Raw genomic sequence first — 22,337 nt, 5'->3', positions numbered from 1 at the left:
GCTCGAGAGGCTGGGGACCGGTACCGGCTGGGGAGGACCATGAGTTGGGTCCCCTAGGGCCTCTTCGCACTGTATACACAGGGCCGTGGCCTCCTCATGCTGTGCAGCTCTAATATGGCATGCTGGGCAAAGACCCTGAGCTTTCAGTTTATTTTCCTGTGGTGCCATGGCTTGTGCACGTACCATACAGATGTGTGCTCCGGTGTGTGTCGAAGTTGTGTGCATAGGTTTGGTGCGCGCGTGCCGGGAGATGTGCACACGCACACTGCTGTGCGCACAGGTCGAAGTTATGCGCCCGGCACAGTAAACGCGTGGTTAAGCGTGTCGCTTGTGTGCCCGGTACTTGTGTGTGCGACGTTGTGCACACAAGGTATTTGTGTGCTCGGCTCATCTGTGCGCACGGATCTGTGCGCACGGATCGAAACTGTGGACGCCCTGGCGAACAGAGCCAAAATGGTGAAGGCGATCACGTGGGCAATATGGCGACCACCTCGGAGGGTCTCCATGTGGGAGGGCCCTCGGATCTGACCGGGGTCTAGCCCTGCTAGGGCCGATCAATCCGGTGGAACTGGTCCCGGCTGGTGACTTGTGCATCTCCTCGAGCTTCGGAGACCGGAGACTTTTAAATAGATTTCTATCTTACCTTGTCTCGGCATTTCCCGGTTTCGTTCCGGGCGGTCTCCGGCTGCGGGGGGAGAGGGAAAATACCTTCACTGCCGCACTCGAGGTTGCACCCGCTGCCTCTCAGCCTCACCCGATGTCTGGGGCTAGGTCTGCTGGACCAAGTCTTACCTCCGAGGGATTGCAGAAATCACATCGGGAAATCTCAACTGGGGGAGGGACCCAACGGGTGTCACCGCAGGAGAGCAGGGCTCATCTGTAGAGGTAAGACTTTCTTCTTAATTTGGTTTTCTTTGGTAAAATTACTCTAACGCTGTGCTAGCGTGCATAGAGTCCTTAACTGCTATGGAGATGGAAAATACTGAAGAGCTGCACTTCCTGCAGGGGTATATGTACTAGGGCTGACGTCAGATTGAAATCTGATCCGTCTCCAACTGCTATCAGGAGTACACTATACTCATTGGTCCTGAGTCCATCTGCTACACGCTAGGAAATAACGCTTTTGCTTTTTCTCTTTTCAGATACATCGGTAGCGGAGGAAGGCGATGAGCCGGCACCAATGATTCTCCCACCGCCCCTCTCTCCGGCCCCACCAGCCATGGAGGGCGAGCCAGCACAAATTATTTTCCCACCCCCCGTCTCTCCTGCCCCACCAGCCATGGGGGACGAGGATGACATCATTGACGTTGTCAACCTGGTCTCTCCAGATCATCCAGGTGCGGGTCTATGACCAGAGGCCAGCGCAGCTGTGCTGGCTCTCCAGGTCCGGGTGACCCGCAGCCTGGATGACGTGGAGGGACTGGCAGTGCAGGCGGTGACCATCCTGCACGACATGCGACATGGCGAGCAGGAGATCATCGAGCTCCTGCGCACGATGGCAGGAGCACAATCCCTGCTGGTCATGGCGCAGGTTCCTGTGGGACGGCCACCATCTGAGCAACAACAATGACGATGATCCTCCTCTTCCCCCATGGCATGGTCCCTTCCCTTTCCTTGCCCATCCCATATACAGATATATATATATATATGTTAACAAGAAAACTGTTTTTATTTTGTTGTGCATAGAGAAAAGAGTATTTGTAAATAGTTAGAAAATATATTTTTTGAATTTGAATATTGACTGAGTTTGATTAATTGACATTTTTTTTTTGTGAATATCTTTTTATTATGCCACAAAATAAAGTAAACATCCATAAACATATTTAAACACATAGTCTGGATACTTGTGCAATGGAACAAGGATTACATGTCTTTATCATCCCTGCCCCCCCCCACAACCCCCCTCCCCCCCTTCCCCCTTTCCGTTAACCAACATTATCTGCTTCATCCCAGAGAGTTATCATTTTTATCAATCCATAATTGAAAGTCATGCCAAATGGTAGAGAAACGTTGAACATTGTCTCTTCGTAAGGCCGTTAGATATTCCATATAATGTGTCCATTTTAGACGGAGAAGCACAGATGTCAAAGAAGGTGGTCTCTTCTCCTTCCAATGTTTTGCAATCTTCCCTCGCACCGCCATAGCAACTGCTCTTATGAATGGCCTGTGGATCTTGGATACTCCATCCATGGAGTCATGTAGCAAAGCCCCCTTAACAGTCCAGCTAAAGTCCGTAACCAACAATTCACCTAACCATCTTTCTACCTTCCCTCACAGTTGCTTAATCTCCGGACAAGTCCACCACATATGATGAAAGTCTCCCACCAACTCGCAGTTTCTCCAACAAAGGTTATCTTGTTTAAGACCCATCTTCTGTAATTTTAGGAGTTAAGTACCATTGAAACAACATCTTATAACTTTGTTCTACTAATTGAGCAGAAAGGGAGCTTTGGCGAACCTCTTGATAACATGCATCCCATTCACCCTCCGCAAGTGGCCCCCCCAAATCAACTTCCCAGGCTTTCAGATGGCTCGCTTTGTGAGCGAGTGGCCCATTTAGTATGGTATATAACTTAGATATGATTCCCTTTACTATGTGTGCCTTGTCACAATAACTTTCCACCAATGTTTTCCCTTTATTCAGATCCACGCGAACTTCATTAGAGACGAGAAAATGATGTAACTGTAAATAGGCATAATAGTCTTTTACAGGGAGATCATACTTTCCTCTCAGGTCTTCAAAGGATATCACCCTCTGATCCAACCAGGCCTGTCCCAGAGTCTGCGAGCCCTTCTCCTCCCATTGTGGGAACCATTTGCCCATCTTCCCAGCACTGAACTTTTCACATCCCCTAATCGGGGTGGCGTACCAATATTGGCGAACCCCTGTCATATGTGATCTCCAATTATGCCAGAGATGTAGAGTAACCGCAGTGCAGGGGGACGAGTAATTGTCTTTGAGTTGTCTCCGCCCTGCAGTCCAGAAAAGTTTCCTGATCGAACTCCCTGGTTCATAGCCTTTTCAATTTGAACCCACCGTTTAGGATGTACTTGGTCATGAAATTCTATCAATGCCTTAAGTTGAGAGGCTACATAATATTTAAGGAGATGTGGAACCCCCAGGCCGCCATCTGCTTTGCCTTGATAAAGCACAAATCGAGACACCCTAGGAGGTCTTCTCTTTCAAATAAATGAAAAGACCCTAGCTTGCATCTTTTTAAAATAATGCTGCGGTATTAAGCATGGGAGGGTCTGAAAGAAATAAGCTAATTTTGGCAGATAAGTCATTTTTATGGCCGTAATCCTGCCTAACCAAGATAATTCCAATCTATCCCACATCTGGAGATCTTTCTCTAATCGTGTAAATAAGGGCAAATAGTTCCGATTGAACAGGTCCCCATAAACTGAGCCAATTTGTACCCCTAAGTATTTTACCGACTGTTTTGCCCATTGGAAGGGGAAGGACTGTTTCAGCTCAGAAACCTTGGATTGAGTCATATATATAGGTAGTAATTCAGACTTTTCCTTATTGACTTTAAAGCCAGAAACTCTACCAAAGCCCTCCAGCTCTACCAGCAATGCTGATAAGGAGTCCTCCGGGCTGGTCAGAGTAAAGAGTACATCATCAGAATAAAGCGAAATCTTATAATCCCGTTCCTGAAGCTGTATACCCCTAACTTCTCCCTTTGCCCATATTTTTATTGCAAGTGGTTCCAAATATAATGCAAATAGCAATGGTGATAATGGGCACCCTTGTCTCGTTCCCCTTTGCACACTTAAATTATCGGAATACCCACCATTCACTTTTATGCAAGCAGCAGGCTCTTGGTATAGTTCTTGTACCCATTTAAGGAAACCCCCCTACAAACCAACTTTGTCCATGACCTGAAAAAGAAAGGGCCAATACACCCTATCAAATGCTTTTTCAGCGTCAACCCCAAATAGCAGAGACTCTACAGCATTAACTGACATTTTTTGAATAGTTTTTAAATGAAATGAGGGTGGGATGTCACATAATGTTGCGTTCGTGCCTGTTCTTGCCCTCGCTCCACCCTCTCTACCTCTGAGGCGACTCCCTTCGGGTCTGATGGACAGATGCTGCTGCGGCTTCTCCTCGCCATTTCTTTCCGGAATCCCCAGGCTGGCCTGATGCTGCGGATCCGCCATGTTCCAGATGATGTAGGGCGTGCGCGCACGCTCCGAAGTTTGTACCAGCAAGGGCACGAACCTCGGGGGCGTCCCCCCATAGTGACATCTACTTTCAACATAAAAGGTCTTTGCTTACGCTTGCGTATTGAGTTAGCAAGGGGTTTGATTGTGGGATCATTCTGACCCGCTTCATCCTCCGCTGCTCTGCCTCTTCGAACTTACCAGGGGTACCCGCTCCTCGGGGGCCCCGCTCTCTCCTCTTGCTTTCAGATTGCTAAGATGGGATCCGGTACTCGCTCGTTGAGGGCCTACGTCCCTGAACGCTCAGAAGACTCCCTACTGCCTGGAAGCGATCACAGACATGAACATTATGAGTTTCCTTTCCAGTCGCATATAGGAACCGGTACTCGCTCCTCGAGAGCCCATGTTCCTAGAACTGAAGACTCTCTTCTGTCTAAGACGCTATCGCAGGTACGGAGATCGTGAATTATTACAGATTGCAGCTAGGAACCGGTACTTGCTCCTCGAGGGCCTATATTCCTAAAACCTTACGAAGACTCACTTCTATTTCAGAAGCTGTTTCATATACACATATTGTGAGTTCTTATTACAGTCTGCCTAGAAACCATTAAAGAGATAATTAACTGTGAGTTACCATCGCTCTCTCAGAGCTGTTCCTGAAACCAGGTACTCGCTCCTCGAGGGCCCTACTCTCTCCAGCTACTGAGCTTTATTATAATCTATGTGAGTGTATCATCTACCTCTGGTTACATATCCATCATACCCTGTCTACTCACTACCTATGAGTCTCTCTCTACAGCTCAGCTAACCCGGAGATTGCAGTTCCAGGATCTGAGGGACTTCAGCCCTGCCGGGCACATCAGCTCACTACTGCCACCTCTGGTGGTTCTACTACCTGTCTAATAAAGAACTATCTGTGTCTGTCTCCATACTCTAGCCTAGTCGGTGGTCCCTCTCTTGATGTCCTCTTGAGGGCGCTGTCATCTGCCATCTACCCAAGGATTCACCATTCTACATTAGAGTGCTCATCTCTCACACTTCAAGAGCTGAATATAACAAACTGCTACTTTACAGTCTACCCTCAACTTTTACTAACATCTTCTTCCTCAGGAACTGTATCATAACCATTTGCTACTTCTTAGCGGGAACCATACAGAGGGCCTACACCACCCTCCAGGGAGACTCTCATATATCAGGTTGCCACTCTGTATGGAGATTCATAACAGATACTATTTCCTCCTCTCTGGAAGAACAGATCTTGATGGTTGCTGATCTCTCCTCTCTGGGGAGCAACTCCATAGCAGCTCCTATTACAGATTGCTATGCAGCAGTCCTAACCTATAAACAGACTGTTAACTCCTAGCAGACACTCTAACAGATTGATCATTCCGCCTCCTGGCAGGGTAAGCCATAACAGACTGCTAACCCCTCTCTTCTACAGGAGTCAGATTACAACAGATTGCTACTCCGCCCTCCTGGAGGGGAAATCCCTAACAGATTGCTAACTCCGCCCCCCTGGCGGGATGATCGACAACAGACTGCTAACTCCCTAGCAGAATCGATAACAGATTGCTAACTCCGCCCTCCTGGCAGGCGGATCACTAACACATAAAAATGATACGTCAGTTAATGGACAAAACAAACTTTTATTTAAAAAATGTAAGGCTGGTCAATGGAACGAAAAGCTGAGGCAACATCTCTAATGGCACCGTTCAATTCCATCATCATTTGTCTAATCAAAGTCGCTTGAGAAGCCATCCCAGCATTGATGTCGGCTCGGATCAACCTCATTTCCTGGAGCATCAGGTCATTGTGTTGATCCTGTCGAGAGGCTATTCCACTTATAAACTGCTCGCTTAGCCCATCAATTCCAAAACGTGCCTGTTCAAGGTCCTGTGATACTGATGCCGTTTCCTGTACCGGTGGAGCAGCAGCCTGTAGCGGAGATGGTTGACGCTAGAAATGGTTCCAGGGCTGCAGATGCTTCAGGTTGTGTTGTGTCCGTCGCTGTCCGACGTCTCTGCTCCGCCCACCTTACCTCGTTGGCGACTCCCTCTGGGGTTGATGGAAGGCTAGCTGCTGCGGCATCTCCAGGCCGTCCTCCTCCGGCGTTCCCGGACTGGCTCGATGCTGCAAGCCGCCATGTTGACCAGATGCCTAAGGGCACGCGCGGCCCGACTGATGTACCGGTGTTGGCGCGAACCTCAGGGGCGCCCACGTCCCTCCCCAACTGCACAAAGGTCCCGTGGTCAGATCACTGCCTCATAACAACTTCATTCTCAATAAAAGATACTAGCCCGGCTTGCATTCCTTCGCCCTCCTTCACATACAGGAAAACTTGCTCACCAGAAGATCTCAATAATCAATTATCACCACACCTCTACCACCTGGACCTCACTGACCCGAACTCAGCGCTTCGAACATGGAATACAATTACGGAAACTATAGCTAACAAGCTATGCCCCCCTATAACAAAAAAACCACACACCAATTCCTCCAAAAGACAGCCCTGGTTCTCCTCAGAATTAAGGAAACTCAAACTCCAACTAAGACAAAATGAGGCTAAATGGCGCAAAAACCCAGGAACCAATACCCTCTCAATCTACAAATCAATTCTTCATCAATACAAAGCAAGCACCCTAAGATCCAAGAGGGACTTCTACGCTTCTAAGATACACGACCTTGTCTTCGATGCCAAAGCACTCTTCAGCTATGTAGCCAACCTCACGCAATTAAACCAGACAGAGATTGCACATGACCAAGCTCAATCGAAAGCTGAAGAATTAGCACTATTCTTCAGCAACAAAATCAGCAATCTTCTATCTCAGCTCCCCACCAAAGCCACTGCATCACTAACCACTCCTCAATCCGCAATCAACAATACCCGATTAGAAGAACTTGATCCAACTTCAGCCATTGAGATCCAAGGAATTCTAAGGAAAATGAAACCTTCCTCTCACCCCTCGGATCACATCCCAGCTAAACTACTTTTATCAATTCCAGACTCTATCTCCAAAATCCTGGCAGACATCATAAATTGCTCCATCACACAAGGACTCTACCCAGAAAACCTCAAACTGGCCTCACTCAAACCCCTAATCAAAAAACCAAATCTCGACCCCAACAATCATAGACCGATCGCTAACCTCCCCTTCATAGCCAAGATTATGGAAAAATTGGTAAACTCACGACTCTCAAACTACATTGAAGACAACAACCTCCTATTCCCATCACAATACGGATTCCGCAAAACCTTAAGTACGGAAGCACTCCTCATCTCCATGACAGACCACATCATCCTAGGCCTTGACAAAGGACAAGCCTTCCTTCTGATCCTACTGGACCTGTCGTCAGCATTTGACACCGTCAACCACTCCCTTCTCATCAACCAACTAATAGCCATAGGTATCTCAGGCACTGCCCTCTCGTGGTTCAGAACCTTCCTCAGCAATAGAGGATACAAGGTTAAGATTCATAACAAAGAATCCTCACTCTACCCCGCGTCAGTAGGAGTCCCTCAGGGCTCATCCCTATCTCCTACCTTATTTAACATATACCTATTATCCTTATGCCAACTTCTCACTGACCTCAAGCTCAAACATTTCCTCTACGCGGATGATATCCAGGTCCTGATCCCCATCAAGGAGTCACTCGCGAAAACACTGTCTCATTGGGAAACATGCCTCCAAAATATCAAACAGCTTCTCACAAGCCTCAACCTGGTACTAAATTCATCCAAAACGGAATTACTACTCATCACACCAGAGAACAGCTCCTGCACCCCCACTCATCCAGCCATACCAAAAACTACACAAGTGAGAGACCTAGGAGTTCAAATTGACAATCACCTGAACCTGAAAGCCACCATCAACAAAACCACCAAAGACTGCTTTTATAAACTCCAAGTACTGAAAAGAATAAGACCTCTGTTCCATACTCATGACTTTAGAACAATCCTACAATCAATCATCTTCGCAAAGCTGGACTATTGTAACACCATCTTGCTTGGTCTCCCCTCTCTACACACCAAACCACTGCAAATGGTTCAAAATGCCTGTGCCCGTATACTCACTAACACCAGGAGAAGAGACCATATAACCCCTATCCTAATGGGCCTCCACTGGCTACCCATCCACTTCAGAATAATATACAAGGCCATTCTCATCATATACAAACACATTCATCAACTAGCCCCAATTGACCTTCATTTCCCCCTCCGATTACACACTTCAACAAGACCGACAAGAGATGCTTACAAAGGATCACTTCAAGTCCCCCCAGCCAAAACTACCAGACACATTACGCTAAGAAATCGGGCCTTCTCCACAGCCGGTCCTACCTTATGGAACTCTATCCCCCCAGATCTTAGAATGGAACCCAGCCTCTCAACCTTCAAGAAAAGACTCAAGACCTGGCTGTTCAGGCAGGCTTTTCCTAACTCCAATATCATTTAACTCCTAACAATCATCACATCACCATCAACATCACTATTAGCTACCTCTTACAATGTAATTATATGTAATTAGCTGGTTTTCCTTTTTCCTTTTTTTTTTCCTTTTTCCTTCTCATTCCAAGTTCAATTTTCCTTGTTACATGTAACTGCTATTTCCGCACTATTGTTCAAGTTTAAGTTTATTTTGCACTCCTGTTTCATGTGAACCAGCATGATGGGACTATTGTCTTGAATGTTGGTATATAAAAAACTTAAATAAATAAATAAATAAATAAATAAATAAATGACGTCATCAGCTCCAGATATTAAGGTCTCAGTTTTCGCTAACAAGATGAGTTAGCAAGGGATAGGTTTACCTAGCTTCCTCAAGGTCGCTGCGGATGGGATTCGCTCTCTGCAACCTAGCTACTCTGCCTCCTCGGACGTCACTAGAGCTACCCGTTCCTCAGAAGCCTCGCTCTCTCTTTTTCATTTCAGGTCGTAGTCCGGAACCGGTACTCGCTCCTCGAGGGCCCACATCCCGGACCAGCTCCTGAATACCACTTCTGCTAAGAAGTCATCGCTGCTTACATTAGTGAGTTTCCATCTATCTCTCAGAGCTTTCCCTGGGACCAGGTACTCGTGCCTCGAGGGCCTACTGCATTCCAACTCCTGGGCTGCCTCAAGAGACTATGGTGTGAGTGTTAACATCAAGGACTTGTTCCAGAACTCTGCATATCCTATCTACTCACTTTCTTAGTTTCTCTACAGCTCAGCCACCTTGGGATCGCTGTTCCAATACCTGAGGGACTACAGCCCAGCCAGGCACTTCCAGCTCACTACTGCCACCTCTGGTGGTTTAATATATTGTCTAATAAAAGAACTAGTGTGTGTCTGTCTCCTACACTAAGCCTGACCAGTGGTCCCTCTCGGGAGCTCCCCCGAGGGCGTGGTCACCTGCCACTGGTCCAAGGATCCACTCACAACTATTCTAAATAATAACAGGTTGTTGGCTCTCAGGAGTCACATCGAACAGGTTAAGTGTAACCACTTCCTCTGTGGAGGCGTGTTGGCTGGGGGAGTCAGCGTTCGACATGGGGAAAACAAATTCATCAGGCGTGGGAATGGATTCTTCGCTGGTTACGTCACCATCGTCCACTCTATCTGTGGAGAAAGATAGAGAAAGAGGTTGCTTTTAGAGTTGTCAGTTTACCCCTCATGAGCCCAAAAGTAAACATGCAATGCAAACAAGATATATTGTTATGCATACCTTCGCTTGCTCCTGTGTCAGCACCGAACTGTGTGCGCACACCGACCACGACCTCCGGCCTCACAGTATGGAGAACCAGCTTCTCCACTGGTGTCAACACTATATGACTTGGTGGCCCTCCACCGGACCTCTTTGCTGATACGTCAATTTTTGAAGCTTTCTCTTTCACCTCTTTTCTAGTGTCGCGTCACTGGTGCTGTACCTGTTTAACGTCCCTGGGCGTGACAGAAAGGGAGCTCACATCCTGTGCGATCTTCTCCCACATCCGTTTCTTCGTAGAGCAAGAAACCTTGGACTGGAATAGAACTTTATATTTGTCACAATAAGCATGGCACAGTAATTCCTTTTCTTCATCCGTGAAGTGAGCGTTACGGGTTCGCTTTTTGGATGGCTGGCTAGAACTACTGCCTTCCTGTTGTTGATGATCACCGTACTGTGCCTCGACCTCCGCAATAGTACGTTTTCCTGCCATGTTAATACCTGAACGGGAAAAAAAAAAGAAGAATGGTGATTGAGGAGAGAGACAGCATGACGGAAATAGACAAAAGCAGTATAAATGAAAAATAGTGACCCAGAAACTAGAGAGGCCCATGGACAGCATCAAGCAAGCGCCTGAACTAGTGCCTTCCAGTGGTTGCCGATCTCCGGAGTCCGCCTCTACCCGTGCAATGGAATGTTTTCCTGGCATGATTGTCTGAATAGGAGAAAAAAAGCCAGAGCAAAGGGTTTAATGAATGTAGAGAAAATTATGAAAAGAATGACCCCAAAGGAAGAGGGGCACATGAAGAGCATACAGCAAACAGTCAAAATCATGAAAATGAATAACAGAATGACAATGAAAGAAGAGTGGCACATATACAGCAAACAGACATGTCAGTATTACTACCAACCTTTCCGGACACTCAAGAGGCCAAGGAGGTTGGAAGCTAGCCAGGCCTGCAACTATGGATGTCCACGCCATGGACCTTTCTGGACACTCAAGAGGCCAAGGAGGTTGGAAGCTAGCCGGGCCTGCAACCATGGATGTCCACGCCATGGACGGGGGGCAGAAAAAGGCATGAAAGTCCATGTTCGCCGGCCATGTTATCTTCCAACATCCATGGCCTGCGGCGGAGCAGCCTTGAGCACCCGGAAAGGTTGGTAGCTGTACGTACAGGTCGGTATTACTACCAACCTTTCTGGACGCTCAAGAGGCCAAAGAGGTTGGAAGGTACGCTGCCTTGAGCGCCCAGAAAGGTTGGTTGAACGTTCGAAAGTAGCTAGCGTGGCCTCAGCGTCCATGACTCCCGGGGTCCATGCGGTACCTGTTGGAAAGAAAGAAGCGTGCATTGGTATGCCTACCTGCTGAAAGCGTTGCCGATTTTCTGATAGATATCCAATGGAACAGTTGTACCCGGTCTGTCCTAGACCAAAACCAAATACAAAGGGCCTTTTTCACTCAGAGATGCGACTGATATACACGTCCAAGGTAGGATTATGACGTGGCAATGATGTCACAAAGGGGGAACAATGGGATAATTTTCCAGATAGATGAAAAGCTTGGAATTCATTACATTTTCGAAATGACAACTCCTGTTCAATTGAAATGACATGTATGGAATGACATGTATGGAAGAGCAACGATTTGTGCAGCGCACCCTGGATACTGTATAGGCATTTGATAACGTCCTATACAGTAAAATCGATAGCGAACTCCAACCACGCTTTAGGCGCGCGTTTGGTGCGCCTTTGCTGCCGCTTGGATTTGCGTCCAATTTGAATACTGAATCGAGCGGAATGTGAACCAAAATGTGCGCGCATCATGGGGTAGATTTTCAGAGCCCTGCTCGCCTAAATCCGCCCAAAACCGGGCGGATTTAGGCGAGCAGGGCCCTGCGCGCCGGTAAGCCTATTTTACATAGGCCTACCGGCGCGCGCAGACCCCGGGACTCACGTACGTCCCGGGGTTTTCGGAGGGGGGCGAGTCGGGGGCGTGTCGGGGGGCGGGCCCGGTCGTCGCGGCGTTTCGGGGGCGTGTCGGCAGCGTTTTGGGGGCGGGTACGGGGCGTGGCTATGGCCCGGGGGCGTGGCTGCGCCCTCCGTACCCGCCCCCAGGTCGCGGCCCGGCGCGCAGCAGGCCCGCTGGCGCGCGGGGATTTACGTCTCCCTCCGGGAGGCGTAAATCCCACCGACAAAGGTAAGGGGGGGGTGTAGACAGGGCTGGGTGGGTGGGTTAGGTAGGGGAAGGGAGGGTAAGGTGAGGGGAGGGCAAAGGAAAGTTCCCTCCGAGGCCGCTCCGATTTCGGAGCGGCCTTGGAGGGAACGGGGGGAGGCAGCGCGGCTCGGCGCGCGCAGGCTATACAAAATCGATAGCCTTGCGCGCGCCGATCCAGGATTTTAGTGGATACGCGCGGCTCCGCGCGTATCTACTAAAATCCAGCGTACTTTTGCTTGAGTCTGATGCGCAAGCAAAAGTAGGCTGATCGCGCTTCTTTTAAAATCTACCCCATCATATGAGCGGGCGATAGACACTGTCGCACTTTTTTTTACGCGTCGTTACTGTATCGGCCTCATAATCTTGGAAAATGTTCCAGAAGCGGTGACTAGACCTAAAAGGCAATGCCCGAAACTGATAATGGAGCCCCAACACTGCAAAGCATGGAAAGCGTTGGTGTTCCAATCAGTGGGAATATGAAGGTAAGCCTCTGACAGATCAAAGGAGGTCAGAAATTCCCCCAACTGCATCTCCATTATCAAAGAGCATTAGGTTTCCATTCGAAAATGAGTCACCTTCAAGTGACGGTTGACCCTCTTGAGATCCAGGATGGGACAAAAGAAGCCCTCCTCTTTGGGCACAACAAATAAATGGAATACCGCCCCATACTTTCTTGACACATGGGCACCGGAACCACAGCCCTCAGTTTGAGAAGCCTTTGAAGCGTGAACTCCACTGCCTGCTTCTTCTGCGGGGAGTGGCAAAATTCCAGGGCATACCTCCAGGACCCACTGGTCCGATGTGGTCTCGACCCATCTCCGATAAAAGAAAGAGAGAGAGAGACGTCCTCCTATTTCCTGTTCTGGAAGGTGGGTCAGCAAACCTTCATTGGGAAGCTCAGGAATGTCCACCCCCGAGCCTGCTCCTCTCTTGGGCTATTGGGGACGAAAGGACTGAGACCTATCAAAAGGCCGAGTCCACAGAAAGGTCATCCCTCTGTAGGGACGAAAATGCCTGGAACCCCGGAAACGACCCCTCATAGCACTTACTGGCCAGTTTCTCCAACTCGCTCCCAAAAAAGAGTGAGCCTTTAAAGGGCAACTTGGTAAGATTGGCTTTGAAAGCTGCGTCAGCTGACCAATTTCGCAATCAGAGTTGACGCCTGGCCACTATCACTGAAGCCCCTCCTCTGCCCAAGGTCCGGACCAAATCACAGCCTGCGTCTACTAAAAAAGGCGGCAGCAGGCTTCATTACCACTCTGGAATTCCCTCCAAACTCAACAACCTTCTGAGAGAGAAGCAGTCAAGATCTCACCATTAGGGCACAACAGGAGGCAATCTGTAAAGTAATCGCCACTGCCTCAAAGACTTGCTTAAGAATAGCCTCTATCCTACTATCTTGTACATCTTTCAAGGACGATCCTCCCTCTATGGGGATAGTCGTCCGCTTAGAAACAGCACATACCAGAGCATCCACTTTGAGAAAATGCAAACGCTCTGTCACAGCTGAATCCAGGGGGTACTGGCCTTCCAATGTCCGACCCCCTTTAAAATTTACCTCTGGGGCATCCTATTCCTGATCAATCAATTCCTGAATGGCATCCATCACAGGGAATAATGGAAGGGATTCCCTATCAGTAATCTTCGCATGTCTGCGTACCATGGTCTTCTTGGCCAATCCAGGGCCACAAGAAGTACTGGTCCCCTGTGTTGATTTATCTTGTGAATGATTGAACCTAGTAGGGGCTACGGTGGGAAGGAGTATAGCAGAGTCCCCTGTGGCCATGTCTGTTCCAGGGTATCGATGCCCTGGGACTGAGGTTCCCGTCCGCGGCTGAAGTAACTGGGTACTTGGGTGTTGGACCGGTTTGCCAGAAGGTCCATGGTTGGTGTTCCCCAATGGTTCACTATCAGTTGGAATGCTGAGATCGACAGCTTCCATTCTCCTGGGTCTAGACTTTCTCTGCTGAGGTAATCCGCCGTGATGTTGTCTTTCCCGGCGATGTGGATGGTCGAGATCTCCTGGATGTTCCCTTCCGCCCACGACATTAGGGGGTCTATTTCCAGAAACACCTGTTGGCTTCTGGTTCCTCCCTGATGGTTGATGTAGGCCACTGTTGTGGCGTTGTCCGACATTACCCTGACCGTTTTGTCTCAGAGTCTGTGACCGAATCATAGGCACGCTAGTCTGACTGCCCGGGCTTCAAGGTGATTGATATTCCACCCCGACTCTTCTGCGTTCCACTGCCCTTGGGCGGTTAGCTCTTCGCAGTGTGCTCCCCATCCTCGTAGGCTGGCGTCCGTGGTGAGCAGGATCCAGGTCGGTGAGGATAGTCTCTTTCCCTGGCTCAGGTGGCCGTCTTGTAGCCACCACCATAGTTGGGTTCGAACTTTGCCGGGCGTGGTAGACGTACGGTGTAGTTCTGAGACAGTGGGCTCCATCGCGATAGGAGTGAGCACTGTAGGGGCCTCATATGAGCTCGTGCCCATGGTACTACTTCCAGTGTGGATGCCATGAGACCGAGGACTTGTAGGTAATCCCATGCTGTGGGGCGAGGTTCGTTCAGCAGGATTCGCAACTGGTTCATCAGTTTTAATCTCCTTGTCGGTGTCAGGATGACCTTGTGTTTCTTGGTGTCGAATCGGACTCCTAAGTATTCTAGAGTCTGTGAGGACTGCAAACAGCTCTTGTTGTGTTGACCACCCATCCGAGGCTCTCCAGTAGAGTCTTGACTCTGTTGGTTTCCTGGCGACTTTCCTCTGGGGATTTCGCCCCTGATCAGCCAATCATCTAGGTAAGGGTGTACGAGGATTTCTTCCTTCCTCAGTGTTTGCCGCCACCACCACTATGATCTTGGTGAACATCCGGGTGCTGTGGCTAACCCGAAGGGTAATGCCCGGAACTGGTTAGCGACGGTCCAGGATTTTGAAGCGAAGGAAGCGCTGATGTTCTTGATGGATCGGAATGTGTAGGTAGGCTTCCGACAGATCTAGGGATGTGAGGAACTCTCCCGGTTGTATCTCCCTTATTACAGAGCGTAGGGTTTCCATGCAGAAGCAGGGAATCCTCAGGTGGCGGTTGACAGACTTGAGGTCCAGGATGGGCCTGAACGTCCCTTCTTTATTGGGGACGATAAAATAAATGGAATAATGCCCAGTATTTATTTGTTGTGGAGGCACTGGGGTTATGGCCTCTAGGGCCAGTAATCTGGTCAGAGTAGCCTCCACTGCCACCCTCTTGGAGGGGTCGTAGCAGGGGGATTCCATGAATTTGTCCTGAGGGGTTTGGAGGAAACCCTCTCGAATGATGGTTAGGACCCACTTGTGTGAAGTTATCTCGACCCATCTTTGGTAGAATAGGACAAGTCTGCCCTCTATGGCTTCTTCCTTTGGACAGGTCGGCCGAATCCCATTGTGGGGTGCGGTTGGGGCCAGGGCCCGAGCTGGTTCCCCTTTTGTTGTGCTTGTTCCGAAAGGACTGGTTCCTGCCTGTAGGACGAGGCGCTTGATAGGTGTTTCTGTATGGATTGAAGAGCTGTGAACTTCTGCCCCTGGAAAATCAGGGGAAGGGTCGCTGGTTTTTCTTATTCCTGTCCTCTGGTAGCCGTGGCAATGGGGACTCGCCCCATTTGTTAGCCAGTTTCTCTAGTTCGCTGCCGAACAGGAGGGATCCTTTGAAGGGCATCCTTGTGAGTCTCGTTTTGGAAGATGGTCGGCCAACCAGCTTCGGAGCCAGAGTTGCCTCCTGGCTGCCACAGCTGATGACACTCTTCTGGCCGCTGTGCGCACCAGATCGGAAGCAGCATCCGCAAGGAATGATACTGCTGGTTCCATGGCTTCCCCAGGGGTGTTGCTCCTGGTCTGTGATAGGCAGGCACGAGTCACCACGAGTGCAGCAGGGCGCTATTTGTAGGGACATAGCAGCGACGTCAAAGGACTGTTTAAGGATGGATTCCAGACATCAGTCGTGAGCATCTTTGAGTGCTGCACCTCCCTCCACCGGGATAGTAGTGCGCTTCAAGACCACGGCATCCACTTTTGGGCATGTCAGAAGGTCTTTGGCCGCCGGGTCCAGAGGGTACATGGCTGCCATAGCCCGTCCCCCTTTGAATGTAGACTCTGGAGCACTCCATTCCAGGTCAATTAGCTGCTGGATGGCTTATAACAGATTGAAATGGTGGGAGGTCTGGCGGAGTTCCTCTAGCAGGGGATTCGTCTTAGGCTCCCATGCAGTATTTGAGCCCGGGATAGCAGCTCCCTTCAGACTGTGGGTGACCAGGTCTGGAGCTCGTCCTTGGTGAAGAAGCGTCTCATGGTCTGGTGAGGCTCTGTCCCCGGGGGAGCTCCCCCTCCTCCAGGGCTCTGATTCCTCCTCCGAGTTGTCCGGTCCCCGTAGGTGGGACTTCTGGGCGGTGGATTCATTTGTCTGGGCCTAGAGGGGCTAGGGGCGTAAAGGTCTTCTGGTGGAGGCTGTGGCTGTCTTTGCCGGAGGCTCCGTCTGCATGTGAATGAAGGTGTGTAGGCCTTTGAAGAATTCCACCCATGAGAGAGACCCTGGGTCCAAGCTAGGGGGCACTGTGTCCCTGGGGATCCAGTTTGATGGGGTGTCCCACTGGAATTTGCTAGGTCCGGGGTACTCATTGAGGAGCTAGTACTCAGTCCTGGGTGAAACTGATGTGGCATGCTGGGCAGAGGCCTTGAGTCTTGAGCTCCGTTTCCAGTGGTGCCATGGATATAGGCGCGTAAATCTTTATGCCCTCCGGTGCATCGAAGATGTGCGTGCGGGTTGTGGATGCACGCAGGTGTGCACACAAATCGCAGTTATGCGCCTGGCCCAGTAAGCGCGTGATACGTGCGTATCTTGTGCGCACGGTACTTGTAAGTGTAACTGTATGTGCACATGTATTTTGTGTGCCTGGCTAGCCTTGTGTGCCCGGATCGAGACGGCGGACAGAGCGGCGAATAGGGCCAAAATGGTGACGGCGACCACGCAGGCAATATGGCGACCACCTCGGAGGGTCTCCACGTGGGAGGACCCTTGGATCTAACCGGGGCCTAGTCCTGCTAGGGTGGATCAACCCGGTGGCACTGGTCCCGGCCGGCGACCTGTGCGACTCCTCGAACCTCGGAGACCGGAGTCTTTAAAGAAGATTTCTACCTTACCTTGTCTTCGGCGCTTCCCGGTTTCGTCCCGGGCAGTCTCTGGCTGCGGGGGGAGAGGGCAAATACCTTCACTGCCGTGCTCAAGGATGCACCCGCTGCCTCTCAGCCGCGTCTGAATTCGGGGGCTAGGTCCCCGCCGAGGATCGGCCGCCAGACCGAGGCTTACCTCCGAGCGACCACGGAAATCACCTCTGGAAATCTCAACTGGGGGAGGGACCTGAGGGTGTTACCGCAGGAGAGCGGGGCTCGTCTGTAGAGGTAAGTTTTCTTCTAAATTTGGGTTTTCTCCGTTGAATTTGTTCTAACGCTGTGAAAGCGTGCAGGTAGTCCCTAACTGCTATGGAGACGGAAATACTGGCGACCTGCACTTCCTGCAGGGTATATGTACTAGGGCTGACGTCAGATTGAAATCTGATCCGTCTCCAACTGCTATCAGGAGTACACTATACCCACTGGTCCTGAGTCCATCTGCCACACGCTAGGAAACCAGGTTTAGCAAAATCCGAGGAAGACAACTCTTCCTGAGCATCTGAACAGCGCTGACACAGGGTAGAAGCCAGGTCAGGTTGAGAAGCCCTAATGTGACAGGCAATACAAAGAGAAGGGCCCTTAGGTTTCTTGTTTATCAGCGCCGAGTGGCGGTAACTGTGTGTTCAAACGGCTCGCGCTCAAAAAAGTTACACGCACAAATTATAGGCGCCCCAGCAATAAGCGCGGCAAGGTATATGCTTCATTAGTGTGCCCTGCTGGAGTGTATCACCACACTCGAAAACGTTATGCGTACAAAGGTCGTACTTAGCACGGTGTGCACAATGAGTGCGCAGAGCTGATGCACTGCGCACACTGACGTCCTGTAGAGGGCAGAAAGCACCCACAAGCATGCAAAAACATCGCTGTGGCCTACCATGCAGCATGCCGAGAAAAGCCTACCGTGGGGCCTAGCCCACCTGGGCCACTCAACCCACCAGGCTGCCCAGTTCACCTAACCCCAACAAGAGCGGGAATGACGTCGGGACAGTGTGCCGAGAACAGAGACTGAAGGAACTCCTAAAACCCCCGTCTCTGTATGTAAAGTTCTTTTTCTTCTTTTTTTTGAAAACTTATCGGAGCTCAACACTTACTGGTTGAGCACAGAGACGGTCTCCGGCTGTGGGGGGAGAGGACATCTGCCATCACTGCCGTGCTTGGCCTTCTGCACCCGCTGCCTTTCAGCTGTACAAGCAGCTAAGACCATGCTGGGAACTGGCTACCAGACCAAAACACCCTCTGAGGGACCACGGAAATCATCTCAGGAATTCTCATCTGGGGGAGGGACCTTTAGGTATCACTGTAAGAGAGCAAGAATTTCTTTTCCTGAATTTAGAATTTCAAAATTTCTCCTTCCCAAAAGCTTAAAGTAATCCCCATAGGGAGATGCACGTCCACCATCTGCTGGGGTCACTGCAGGGTTATATGTGACGTCAGCTTGCTCCATTCCACTGCTGGCAGGGGAGCATAAACCACTGGTCTTGAATCCATCTGCACGCTAGGAAAGTGCATCTCATTGCATTGTGAGTCCTCTGGGAACAGGGAAATACCCACTGTATCTAAATGTAATCCACTTTGAAGTGCTGAAAAGCGGAATACAAAAAAAAAAAATCTAGTCTAACCAGGCTTTAGATCCCAGCACAGAATGCTTGCCTACCATCTCCTGGAAACAGAGAATACTGGTAGACTGACCTCACCCTATAATGGGTGACAACAGCACACCTGTTATTCTCTGTCTCCATCTACTGGTTGGTGGGCAACCCATTCATCTGGACTGGATCAATTTAATGTAATTGGCTACCTATAATGATGTAAACCGTTGTGATCTTCACTTGGAATGACGGTATATAAAATGGCCAAATAAATAAATGTTCCTCCTAGCGGTTTGCACTTGCTGCAGATCTCCACTTTCAAGACTAAAATGTTTTATTTAATTAAAATGTATGAGCGGTATGAAATAAAAAGGAAAACCCCAAAATTCCAAACTGGAAAATATAGCACTCTCCTATTTTCATAAAGGAATAGAGGAAAATCTCTTCTCTTTGGCATACATGAAACAAAATAAAAATGGAGAACGGTGATTAAGACAATTCCCTCCTCAGGCGTGTTGCCATCAAAGTTTTTGCATGACCTGAATTAAAACAATTACTTGCAAAAAAAAAAAAAAGCAAAATGTGTGGAAAGACGCTGAACAAATCCGTGAAAAATAATACCAAAGAAGTCACGATCCTAAAAGGTAACAGGAGCAACAGCAAGTTTTCCTGAAAATTCATCCCTCTCAGTGCCCTGCTAACCACAAACACAGCTCTGCAGCCTTCTCCGGCTGGGTGAGCGCACAGATCCTTGGGAGTGGTAGTATCGCCTCTCGTTGGGAGCAAGCAATAGACGCTTGGCCAGAACTACATTTCCCAGAAGCCCGGTCGGCTCCGGGTGGTTTATGTATGTTTCTTCGTACACGGCGGCTTGCATCGAGGCAAGGAGGCGTCAGGGATCCTGCAAGTTTCTAATTGTGTTCCAAGACTCCGGGGTAACTGCAGTATGTATGCGTGGGATTATGTCGGGACAGTTGTGGTAGCAGCAGCAATAGTCAAAAGAAAAGAGGGGATGAGAGAGGGATAGTAGCGGTAGAAACATAACTGTGGGTGGAGACAGGGCCTTTCGGTGCCAGGGAAGTGCATTCGTGATAAAGTAACTTTTGGCATCGGGACAAGAGGCTAATAGGTTTTGATCTTTGGGGTTTTTTTTTTTTTGCTGTGTATGGAAACGTTTGTGCGTTTAAATGGAAGACGTGAAAATAAATTCCTTCCCTTTATTGGGATACTTCACCATATAGAGAGAAGGGAACATGGAGAAGGAAATTATTTTCCTGAATTGGGGTGGAGGATGCCTGCCAGCTTTTTTTTTTTTTTTTGTTTTTACATTGCAAAAATAACCAGGTGAGGGCTAGATTTCTATTAATCTTTTTGGGGCATTTAATTTATTTTGGTTGTTTTTTTTTTTTTTGGTATATATGTTACTTTCAAGAGTAAAATTAGAAAAACAACTATTCTCTACCAAAATCAGAAAGAGAGATTTTTTTTTACATAAAATTGGCAAGGGAGATTTTTGTGGCTGTTGGGATTCGTGAAATTGTTCATGGGCTTGCAAGTCAAAGCCCATTCCACTAGAGCCCAGGCAGTGTCCTGGGCGGAAACCAAGATGCTGTCACCTGCCGAGATCTGCCGGGCGGCGACATGGTCCTCCATCCACACCTTCTCCAGGTTTTACTGCCTGGATGTTCAGGCTCGAGAGGACACAGCATTTGCAAGGGCCGTACTAAGTGGGTCACGAGCAGCCTCCCACCTGATTTGGGAGTAGCTTTTATACATCCCGTTGATCCTGAGTCCATCTGCTACACGCTAGGAAATGGAGAAATTGCTTACCTGATAATTTCATTTTCCTTAGTGTAGACACATGGACTCAGCATCCCACCCACGGCTGCCATTACTCATGGAATTCTCGGGTAACATCCCTGAGAGCGAGTGATTCACGAGTAAGCCATGCTTTCCTCCAGCTAGGACACCCATCCTTCTGGCTGTCGATGTTTCTCGGTTGAGGGCAGTGGCGGTCTCCAGCTATAACCAATTCAACTGGTTCAAATTAATCAAGTTAACCAAGTTATAAAGTTAATCAAGTTATTCAAATTGTTCAGTCATACATATATCCACAATGCTTTTCAAGGAGAATACTGAAGAGCTGCACTTCCTGCAGGGGTATATGTACTAGGGCTGAGGTCAGATTGAAATCTGATCAGTCTCCATCTGCTGTCAGGAGCACACTATACTCATTGGTCCTGAGTCCATCTGTCTACATTAAGGAAAACGAAATTATCAGGTAAGTAATTTCTCCAATGCACTGCCTCCATTATACGCCTATATATCTCATACATATTCATTATGGATAGCCTGAAAACCTGACTTGTCTGTGTCTCTTGAGGACCAGAGTCGCACTATATCCTTACTTACACATCTCATGGCAGAGTACAATAAAATGATTTCCTGTCGTGTAGCCAGATGGACTCAGAACAAGTGGGTATAGTGTGCTTGTGCTAGCAGTTGGAGACGGATCTGACGTCAGCACGGGTACATATACCCCCACAGGAAGTGAAGCACTTCAGTAATTTCCGTCTCCAAAGCAGTTTGGAGAGCCTGCACGCTCGCTGAGCGTGTTTCCAAGCCGATGCTCCTTCGAAGACACGCCTCACCAGAATGCCCTTTAGCGGTTCTTTCCTGTTCGGCAGTGACCTCGATAAACTGGCCAGCACATGGGGTGCCTCTCCAATACCTCGACTGACGGAAGACAGGTTCAGAAGGAACCAGCGCGCCTTTCCGAGGCCATCCAGAGGCTGAAGCTCCCAACGCTTCATTCCCTATAGGGGTCGCTACCAGGCACCTCGTCCTCAGGCCAGGAACCAGTCCTTTCGGCCCAAACAGCAGAAGAGGGGAGCCGGCTCGAGTTCAGGGCCCGGCCGCGCCTCCCAATGAGAATCAGCCGATCCATCCGGGGGACGGAGCTATAGGGGGCAGGTTAACCCTCTTCTACCCCAGAAGGGTCGAGATTACGTCGGACCAGTGGGTCCTCGCCATCATCCGAGAGGGGTATTATCTGGACTTCCATCATCTCCCTCCAGACAGGTTTGTGGAATCTCCGTGTCCAGTCCACAAGAAGGCAGCATTGGAAGCTACCCTGGCGAGGCTCCTGTCCTTGAAAGCCATAATCCCAGTACCTGCATGGGAAATGGATTCTGGACATTATTCCATTTATTTCATGGTACCCAAGAAAGAGGGCACTTTTCGGCCTGTACTGGACTTCAAGTCAGTCAACCGATACTTGCGGGTCCCGAGGTTTCGCATGGAAACTCTGCGCTCAGTCAAGACCGCAGTCCAGCCAGGAGAGTTCCTCATGGCCTTAGACTTGTCAGAGGCATACCTGCATATCCCGATCCATCCGGATCATCAGCGCTATCTACGCTTCAAGGTTCTGGGACGCCACTTCCAATTCCGGGCTTTGCCCTTCGGGCTAGCCACGGCGCCGCGGACCTT

The 22,337-nt window shown here is 49.4% G+C and overlaps 1 protein-coding gene across 1 annotated transcript in view; it reads left to right on the top strand.

Annotated features, from left to right (window-relative positions):
- The first annotated feature begins 19,661 nt into the window (after window positions 1-19,661).
- ATL3 (atlastin GTPase 3) overlaps window positions 19,662-22,337 on the top strand; it is a 61,678-nt gene continuing 59,002 nt past the window's right edge. The window contains exon 1 of the mRNA XM_029614681.1: window positions 19,662-19,783. The gene's annotated coding sequence lies outside the window, so the exon portion shown is untranslated. The remainder of the gene's footprint in view (window positions 19,784-22,337) is intronic.

Source organism: Rhinatrema bivittatum, chromosome 8 (genome assembly GCF_901001135.1).
Source record: "Rhinatrema bivittatum chromosome 8, aRhiBiv1.1, whole genome shotgun sequence".
NCBI lineage: Eukaryota > Metazoa > Chordata > Amphibia > Gymnophiona > Rhinatrematidae > Rhinatrema > Rhinatrema bivittatum.
The sequence above is the reverse complement of the archived record's forward strand: the minus strand, read 5'-3'. Positions and strand labels throughout refer to the sequence as shown.